Raw genomic sequence first — 7,712 nt, 5'->3', positions numbered from 1 at the left:
TCAGTGTCATATTTAAATGACAGACTATCATGCAGTTTTTCAAAGTGGAATTATGTAATTTAAGTACTTGTCATATGATTTTTCCCACTGAAAAATATAGTTTCCCACTAACATTCTTCATTCTTACCTCTTCTTTGATGTCATGTCTTTCTGAGTAATGAAACCTATTGGTTGAAATAAGGCTGTGACAAGGCACAGGAATGTAGCCAAGAGAAAAGTCGTTAGCCATGACTTGCACAGAATTCTACAGCCTTGATGAATCTTCCATTTTTAGAGTATAGTTTTTAGGCATATGGGTCCCAAAATACTCTTGTATGCCCCATCATTGGCACAATTTGGGAATGCTGGTATTAATCAAATTCACAAGAAGCTGATTATAACCTAACTTTTATAAATATGAGTAATTTCTAAGTCATTGTGATCAATTCTTTTGTAGTGAGATCTGCACTTGAAGCTGCTGTTATATAGGCAAAAGTTATTTGATGGGCAAGGAAACAGTTGAGGGAGAGAGTTGCTTGTGTAATTGAGATGTTTAACAGCATCAAGCTAATTCCACAATAGAGCCCAGAACTTTAGGCTGTGTGACCTACCTGTCAGTACTGAGTCAGTGCCAGAGTTTGCTCTAGACTCTTAATTTTAGTAAATGTGTTTGTGTTGATTTCATCCTTCAGATTACTTCATCTGTTATTTTTAGCCCAGCAGACATTCACTTTTTAAAATAATTTATTTTTAATTTTGACATAATTTCAGACAAATAAAAGTTCCAAGAATAGTACAAAGAATTGCTGGATACCCTTTATTCAGGTTTGTCAAATGTGAAAGCTGACCTTGTTCATTTTTATCTTTATTTTCTCCTGAACCATTTAAGAGTAACCCTAAGTATTTCAGTGTTTCCTCCCCCACCGCCAAAGAATTATTACATAACCACAGTGCATTTATCAAAATCAGGAAATTAGCACTGACACAAAATTGTTACCTAATTGAGGGCCATATTGAGATTTGTCAGTTGTCCCATTTATAAAGTCCTTTATAGAAAAAAATAAATCTTAAGATTGTGCATTTCATTGGGTTCTCATATCTCTTGAGATGTCTTTGGACCAGTTCCTGAGTTTTTATGTTTTATGTAATTGACATTTTTGAAGAGTCCAAATCATTTATTTTGTAGAATGACCTCAATTTGGGTTTGTCTAATGATATTATGATTTTTGTTTCCTCACGATTTCTTATTGGGTAGTCCCTATTAGCAGGACTACTCGAGAAGTAATACCTGATTGTCAGTGCGTTGTATGAGGAGACATGCTGTCACTTAGTCCAGATGTTTGCAGACTTCCTTATTGGTTTTCTGTTTTAAAGAATTAAAGGATTTAATCCTTTACAATTCTTACTTTCACTTAATTTTTTAAAATTCATTTTTAACTTACAGACAGTGAAATTTACTTTTTACAGTTCTATACATTTTAACACAGATTCATGTAATCACCACCACAATCAAAATACAGAACAATTCTACTAGTCCCTCCAACAGCCTAGAAAATGTTGCTGTCCCTTTGTTTACAAACCCTTCCCGCCTCATTAAACCCTGATAGCTTCTGATCTATTCTCTGATCTTATTATGTAATCTATTCTCTGATTTGCTTTTTCCAAAATATATATATTAAATCATGTAGTATGTAGCCTTTGAGTCTGTTTTTTTCACTTAACACGGTGTACTTGAGATTCATCCAAGGTGCTGTATATATCAAGAGTTTGTTTTTATTTTGAGTAATACTGTATTGTGTGGGTGTACCACAGTTTTTCCATTAGCTCATTGAGGCACATTTAAATTTCTAGGTTGTGGTGATTCGGGGTAAAGCTACTATGAACATTTCTGTATAGGTTTTAATTTTTTACTTGTGTAAATAAAAAACTTTACTTGTTGAATCCTATAGTAAGTGTATGTGTACACATTTAACTTTATAAGAATCTGCCAAACTGTTTTCCAAAGTGGTGTGTGCCATTTTGCTTCTCACCAGCAGTGTGTGCTCATTTCAGTTACTCTACATCCTCACTACTATTCGATGCCATTTTTTTTAAGCCATCCTAATAAGTGTATTTTGTTGTCTTTTTGTGGTTTTAATTTGTATTTTCCTAATGGCTCATTATGTTGAGCATATTTTCATGTCATCTGCATGTCTTATTTGTCATCTGTATGTCTTCATTAGTAGAATGGCTGTCCAAGTCTTTTGTCTGCTTTTTAAAATCAGGTAGTTTTCTTATTGAGTTACTTTTTTATTTTGATCTCACATTGTCCCAGAATTGGTCAGTGGGTATCCTGTCAGTCTGGCTCCTCTGTCCTTTTGATAGGTGCTTGTCCATGGATTCAGTCTTGTTCATGGATGCTGGTATTGTAATGTAACTCTTTGGGCAGGTTTGGGATTTCCCTGGTTCAGGCTCCATGTGCAGTCTGCTCTTGGCTTATTTTCATGATGGGGATCAGTGTCCCTAAAATAGACCAATTTACTTAAAAATAAGCCAGCCTCAATTGACTCATCCTGTGAATTAAGGAGTCATGAAACGGCATCATAAAAGACACACATGTAGGCTATTCATCGCAGTTTATCAGTCCGTCCCATGTCGAAATAAACTTGAGCAATGAGGCAGGGAGCCTTGACGAAGGCAAGAAATCAGTCTGAAGATCTCTTTGAACTTTAAAATAGTGTAAGGAGAATATTCCATTTTATTTCTTTGACTTAATACATTTTGAAAGAACTGCCTTACTGCCTAGGGAAGAGGCATGATTCCGGATGCCATCTGGTAAAACAAGATCTCTGTAGTATTTAAAAGTTATTAAGAGTAGGTTTGGCAGCTGCTTTGTTTTGTAGAAACGTGTGTGTATTGTTTTATCTGCTGCAGGTTTTGTTTTGTTGGTATTAGCATTGCAGTGGTGTCACACAGTTTTCTTCTGACACAGTTTCACTAAGTTACGGATATTTATAACCCACTTCATAGCATTGTTGTGAAGTACTTTAAGATAATATATGTACTAGCACCAGTACTGTAATCTAGGGAAGATGTGCTGTATAGAAGTAAAAGCTTATTTTGGAGTCACCTTACCTGCCTCTTGTTAGCTATGTGACTTAAACTTTCTGACCCTCTTTCCTCATCTTTTAAAAAGGAGTAATACTGTTTACCTCACAGAGTATTAGTAAAATTCTCAAGCACAGTCAGTATGCAAATTGTAATTGTTCAATAAATAATACTGCTTTTAAAATTTATAAGCAGTTTTAGTGTTTTGTATTTAAGTTGCGAAAAAACAAATCGTATGCATTCACTTAGAGCAGCATAGAGCTTTTTCTAGAATATGAATGGCACAGAGAACTATAAAGACAGAAGCATGAATTACCCATATTCTCACTCTAGGGAGATTGTTACAGTTAACATTTTAGAATTTTTTCTTTTTTAATGGACTTTTATTTTAATAGTTTTAGATCTTCAGAAAAATTGAAAAGATATTAATAGAGTTGCCACATATGCCACACCAAACTTTCAGTATTACTAACATTTTACATCAGTATGATATATTTGTTATACTTAAAGAGCCAATATTGATATATTATTACTAACTAAAGTCCATAGTGTATTTAGATTTCCTTAGTTCATATCTAATGTTCTTTTTCTTTTCTAGGATACCACATTACAATTAATTGTAATGTTTCCTTAGGCTCCTCTTGGCAGAGGCAATTCCTCCAACTTTCCTTGTTTTTGATAATCTTCACAGTTTTGAGGTGTACTGGTCAGGTATTTTGTAGGATGCCCCAGTATTGGAATTTGATGTTTTTCTCATGATAAGACTGGGGTATGGGTTATTGGGAGGAAGACCACAGGCAAAGTGCCGTTTTCATGACATATCAAGGGCACATACTGTGCACATGATCTATCACCGTTGGCTTTGATCACCTGAGTGAGGGAGTGTTTATCAGTTTTCTCCACTGTAAGGTTACTCTCCCCTCCCCCCTCCATCCTGTACTCTTTGGAAGGAAGTCACAGCCCACACCTAAGAAATAGTGATCATGCTGCCCCTACTTGAGGGTGGGATATTTATATAAATTATTTGGAATTCTTCTGTATGAGTAATTTGCCTCATTTACTAATTTGTTCCACCATTTATAGCAATATGGACTCACGAATACTTACTTTATACTTTGGGTTATTATCTAATGCTACTTTATTTTATTGTTTGAATTGTTCTACCTTTGGGCATTTGAAGCTTTTGGTTGGTTTCTTGTGCTCCTTTGCCATAACCACCTTGGGGTTGTGTGTTTGAATTGATTTCATTCATCCCTCCATCCCTCCCTCCCTTCCCACAAAAGGGCCGACTTTTTTTTTTAACTGTTATTGCTGATACTAGCAAAAGGGAAGAGGATATTAGGTAAGGAAAAAGAGAAGAGGGGTCCCCATTTTATGTGAGGTTATTGCTAGGGAGAAGGCAGCTAACAGAGGACGAGCAATTTTTAGTTCTGACAGTCCAGATAGACTTTGTGTTAGGAAATTAAAAGCAGAGTTTTCCATTAGGAGTATTCAGAGCTGGGAATGTTCACTATGCTCCTTTGCTGTCAGTTATTTGGGAATAAACGGAAGCTCAGGAGTTGGGTGAAGGCTGACTGGTTTGGGGAAAGAATCACCTAACAGCCCCTAGCTTTGCACTGTAACCTAATTCAGTGATGATAACATGACCAATGGACTGTACTCCCCACCTCTCATTCTGATTTGAGAATTTTCCAGTGCAAGCTAGAATAATAGAAATGTGTTTTTTAAAGAGAATTTTTAAAACTGTGATACGACTTGTAATTTAGTTATTAAAAAAATAGTTTTTGATGTAAAACAGTCTAATGTGTTACAGGTGTGATAATACCTTTTCTGATCTGGTGCTCCCTGCTGACGAAACCGGGGGAAGTTTAGCATCAGGCTCTATAGTATGACATACGGAACCGCATATAATTTTAGCCCAAGCACATGAATGAATCTTTCAAGAAGGAAGGGAGGCAAAATATAATTGTTTTTCATATTTTCCTATATCTAAAGCATGAAGATACAAAATAAATGTTTACTTAAAAGGCCCACAGGCATTATTTAGCTATGTTTACCATACAGTCAAATTTCTTGCTTTTGTATGGCATCATGTGGAAATATAATTTTACTATATGGTGTGCTTGTGAAAGGAAGTACAGAATATAGTTAAGTCACAGGCTTCGGAGCCTGATATGCTGGGTTCACATCCCATCTGTGACCCTCAGGCAAGTACTTCTCTGACTCAATTTCATCTGTAAAATGGGAATTCGGTTGTTTAAAATTTTGCGGACCTAATATGAGGTTAATAGAAAAGCAGTTATTTTTCAGATGGTCTATATTTTTCTATTGATACAAAGTAGCTGGAAGTGTAAAAAGGAAGACACACGGACCGGAGCAATAAAAAGGAAGGTGAAGGGCTGCAGGTGCTACAGCCCTTGAGTCAACGTGCTGCTGAACGGAAGGCCTGCATCTGCTGAGGAGACGTCACCTAAGCAGAGGGTGCTGCCCCTGCCCCGGCTGCTCCGCTGGAGCCACTCCATTCCTCTGGCAGCAACTGTCCCATGCAGGGAGTCAGAGCCCTTCTGGTCTTCAGCTTCCTCTGCGTCCTTTAGTGCTTAACAGGAAGCCACCTGGCAAGATAGCTTAAATATAGTTGGTGTCTGCCAGCCCCACATGTTCAGAGAAGCATATAGAAGAGAAGGTGGGGTGAAAACGCGGAAGTAACTGTGCAAAGCCTTCCTGCAGATGCACGTGTCTTGTATAATCAGTTACTGGCTGACTCGGAAGGCGAACTCACAGGGGCTTGTGCACAGCAGTGGAGGGAGGCATCTGTTTTACTTGTTTTTAATGCCTTTAGGGTCACCAAATTGAATTGATTATATTGATTTTTGGCCCATGCAAATCATCATGCCTGTTCTTTTCTCCTATTGTCACCCCTGCCAACACAATCCTGCAGTGAACATCCTCATTTCTGTTTTACTGATCTGTTGAGAGTTTCTAGCATATATACCCAGTGTGGTAGGCAGCCTCTAAAATGGCTCCCTGTGTCCCCTGCTTTCTGATATTCATGTCCTTTTGTAAAAAAGTATAGTTGACATGCTACATTATATTTGTTTCAAGTATACACATAATGATTCACATTTGTGTACATTGCAAAATGATCACAGTAAGTCTAGTTACCATCTGCATGACCTTGCTTAATCTCCTTTAATGTGGGCTGGACGTACTGATTCCCTTCTAATGAATAGAATGTGGCAAATGTGATGAGATCTCCCACCTGAGATAGTTTACCAAAGGTTTGTGGCTTCTGTCTCACTTGCTGTTTCTTGTTCTTTTCTGGCAGAAGCAAAGGGGTGTGTTGTGAACTGCTCTGTGGAGGTCCATGTGGCAGGGAACTTGCTCTCTGACCGAAAGCCAGTCCGGCCCTCAGTCCTGTGAGCAGCTATGTAAGCGTGGCAGGGATGCTTTCCCATTTAGCCTTGAGGTCACTGCAACCCCAGCTGACCCTTGTTTGCAGTTTTCTGGGAGACCCTGGTTCAGAGGCACCCAGCTAAACCACATCTGGATTCTCGACTGACACAGACTTTTGAGATAATAAATGTTTGTCATTTTAAGTCTCCAAATCTTGGGGTAATTTGTTGCATAGCCATAGGTAACCCACCCAAGAACGTGATTATTGGGTTGTAGGATATTTGCATACACACTTAACTAAGTACTGCTAGATTTCTTTCCTACTAGCAATGCTTAATGCTAACCTCCCCATGCTGTCACTAACAGTTGCTAATATCAGACTTTTTAAATAATTTTTTAGCAACCTGACAGGTGTAAAGTGATACCTCACTTTAATTATTTGATAACATGCTGAGTATCCTTTCATATCCTTTTTTGGTCAGTGCTGATTCATGTTCTTTACTCTTTTGTTTTTTTCTATCTTGTATTGATTTGAAATGTCTTATATAAGCCCTTGTTGGTTTCAGACATTGCAAATATCTTCACTCATTTTGTTGTTACTTGTTAAATTGCCAAATAATGTACTTCATTAAACAAAAATATTTAACTTTGATGTAGTTATAACCATAAACTCCCTTAAGTTTGTTTTTTGGATCTTGTTTATGCAGGACCACTGGTATCTATAGTTTAGATTTTTCAAATGAATAAAACTCTTCTCTAAAAATGGTTGGATAATTGATTTGGGTTTAAATATATGGACAAATGCTGTGCTGTCTTGTTGCCCACTTCATCTGAATGTGCTTTGCAACACTACTGTCAAGTGCTTATTTTACCTGTAATGTGGTAACAAGCCATTCACAAAACTGGATGAAGATGAGGTGTGGCCTTGTGGTAAATGAGCTGAGTTAGGTTGATAGAACCTAGTAGGAGTGAACTGATTCATTGGTCCCCAAGTTACAGAAACTGTACAATAAAGTATGTTGCAAAGTAATAAAAATATGATTTTTTACTTTTTTTTAAAATGAGAAGATAAAGTCCCCAATTTTTTTAAACAATAATTTTAGCTTTAGTTAACAATGTCCACCAGATGGCACCAATGCATGAAAAGTACAACTGAAAAGTCTTTATAATTAAGCTCCGGACCTCACCTATTTTACATATAAATACAAAGTAGTGATTTTATAATCGTAGACACTGAATGTCTTAGGAATACA

The sequence above is a fragment of the Rhinolophus hipposideros genome (assembly GCF_964194185.1).
Source record: "Rhinolophus hipposideros genome assembly, chromosome: 2".
Lineage (NCBI taxonomy): Eukaryota > Metazoa > Chordata > Mammalia > Chiroptera > Rhinolophidae > Rhinolophus > Rhinolophus hipposideros.
Note: the sequence above shows the minus strand (reverse complement) of the source record.